A 3171-nucleotide genomic window follows, 5' to 3' on the forward strand; every position below is an offset into this window, starting at 1 on the left:
CCACCACTGCACCTCACAGCCGCGCAGGTCTCTTATTCTACGCTGGCGCCTAGCAACCCAATCAGTACTGCCAGGCGGTGCATAGTGTTCTGGGAAAATCCCAGAATTTCCAGCACTTGTAAAGCCCCCAAAAGTCCCCCAAGATTGCATTCCTATGTTTGTGTCCACAATTCCACAGCCAAGTAGGTTCCCAAGGATATCTAATCTCTATTTACACACGCACATTCAATTTCCTAAAAGCAACTTGTGCATCAATTATGCATATGCTCAATCTCACAATTAATGTCAAACCATAAACTAAGTTCATAGAAATTTCATCCCATTGTTTCCAGTTACCTCATAATTCACACAATATTCCCATTCAACATCCTATTCTCCATTATTACTCCATTTTTCCCTGATCAGAAAGCCCATAAACCACCAAAACATAAAAAACGAGTCAAATTGACTCTCGTTGCCTAGCGGGTGTTCATCACCGCCAAGAAGTCCATGCAAAAACAAAGAAACTAAATGAGGGGAGTTGTGTCACCTAGCGGCCTGTTCTTGCTGCTAGGCAGTTTCTGTGTCTACTTCTTGACTCTTTCTCCTTTTCCACACGTCAATAAGCTTCCAACTCCACTCTTAGCTCTCACAAATCCTTCTCCTCAAAGGTTCTACAGACTGCTATTCCCTATAGAACTCGAACCCAGGTTCCCTCATAATAACCAAAAACTCTTAACCATATGAGTTAGTACTTTTCTATGTCATAAAAGTCAACATTAAATGTCATAAATGCTTCCACTACCTGCATTTATTAAATAATCATTTATTTAATTATTTAAATTTCTCTAGTCTTACATAAAACACTAAGATAAAGCAAAAGGATGAACTAAATATATATAAATATAAATAGAAACCAAATTACATGTATAAGAATTGGTGAAATCAACTTTTTTTCAATGGTGTCTAATTTTTCTTCACTTCTTTTAGTTTTCTTAAACGTTAAGGACTTCAAAAAGTAAAAAAAAAATCTCGTTCCACATTTTAAAATTTTCTAAACAAGGGTTATTTTGGAAACATGCTTAATAAATTAGATTTATTGAACATATATTCTACTTTCACTTATATCTCATTTTTGTTTTCAATTTTATGAACACACTCTATTAACTTAGTAAATTAATTTTAAATTTTCTTCAAAATTTTCTCAACATCATATTAGATCAATTATTGAATTTGATTTAGTGACTTCTACCATTCTCTCGATCTCAACTTCTTAGAAAACACATAATAAAAAAATAATGGTTAAATATGTTTTTAATTACTTAATTTTTATGTAAAGTTGGATTTTCTTTTTGTTCTAAATTTTGAATAATTTTTTCCTATACTTTATTAATGACTGAATTTAATCCTCATGACTAAACAATTTTAAGATTTGCATATGACAAATAACGTTTCCACATGAATGTGTTCCCATGTGAGTCCACATCAACATGACACATACATGATAATGTTATTTATCAGTCAACAAATCTTTATTGTCATTTGGTCACAAGAACTACTTCATTTATTAATAAAGTTTGGGGATAAAAATTATTCAAAGTTTGAGCCAAGACGAAATCTAAGTTTGCATGAAAGTTAAAGGAGTAAAACATATATATATATATATATATATATATATATATATATATATATATATATATATATAAAATAACATTCCTTATTCTTTTCAAGTAATACTATAAAACTTAATAGAATTTTATTTTTTATTCAAAATATTATTTATTCATCTTTTTTTTCTCTTTCTTTTCTCCTTTATCAAAATATAAATAATGCTAAATTTCCAGGTTAAAGGAAAATAAGTTAAAAACAAATGAAATTACAAGAGAAGAAAATAAAATAGTTAAATATGTTTTAGTCCTTGAACATTGAGGCAAAATTGAAATTCATCTCTTTCCAAAATTTGGATATATTATGGTCCCAAAACTTAAAAAATGAATGAATATAATCCTTTTCCCATAAGTTTTTTTTAGATGTCAAAGACATTTTATGTTAATATTTGAGTTGTTTACACCGTTTGACACGTCCCCGCTTCAATGTCGATGGGGAAACGAGTTTGACAGGTACAAAAAAAACTAACGTAATTTGGTTAAAATAACTATATCTATTCATTTTTAAAAGTTTAAGAACTAAAATGTATCAAAATTTTGAACAAAGACAAATTCCAATTTCCGTCAATATTTAGAGACTAAAAACATATTTAACTCAAAATAAAAGTTTAAATACTTACATTTTTATTGTTATTCTATGTTCTTATTAGTAATAAACTATTGGTTACAACTATTTTCGATTTATATGTTATATAATATATGTAGAATATTGTACTCGCCAAGAGGGTAACGGTATTCAGGTGAGGGGGAAATGGTATCATCAGTGTTAGCGTAAAGCCGATGTACTATGGGTTATATAGAAGAGTTACATTGTATTAAAGTTGATGTGGTGGTATACCTCGTCATAAAACCGACAAGCTGGTAGAGCAGAGAGTAAGACTTGCGTCGTCATAAAACCGACAGGCTAGTAGAGCAGAGAAGAAGATTTGCGTCGTCATAAAATCGACAGGTTGGTAGAACAGAGGATTTGTGTTGTCATAAAACCGACAGGCTGATAGAGCAGAGAAGAGGATTTGCGTCGTCATAAAATCGACGTGGTAGTGGTGCAGAATAGAAGGATGGTATCGTTGTACAAGCCGACATGGTGATGAAGGGCAAAGAAGGTTGATATTAGGTGGTCAGTAGTCTTTGGTTGGGGTCGATTTGTTAAGATTGAAGAGATGAGATATGCAATTATTTGGTTATTATTTAGTTTGATGGGATATTGTAGTTGAAATTTATGAAGATATTGAGGATTATCTTTAGGTTTATCTTGTATATCTACAAATAATTATTTGTAACTGATTACTCTACTATAAATAAGAATGTTACTACCATGGTCAAGGAACATATTGTTTTGACCTAAGCAAGTCTTAAGCTAGGGTTAGAAATTTCTTTCTTCTTGTTTTTGGTTAAGAATTATCTGACACTTTTCTTGACCAAAACATATATATATATATATATATATATATATATATATATATATATATATATATATATATATAATATGTATAGAATACTTTTGCTAGTGAAGTCAAAATCATCT

The sequence above is a fragment of the Vigna unguiculata genome, chromosome 10 (assembly GCF_004118075.2).
Source record: "Vigna unguiculata cultivar IT97K-499-35 chromosome 10, ASM411807v1, whole genome shotgun sequence".
Classification (NCBI taxonomy): domain Eukaryota; kingdom Viridiplantae; phylum Streptophyta; class Magnoliopsida; order Fabales; family Fabaceae; genus Vigna; species Vigna unguiculata.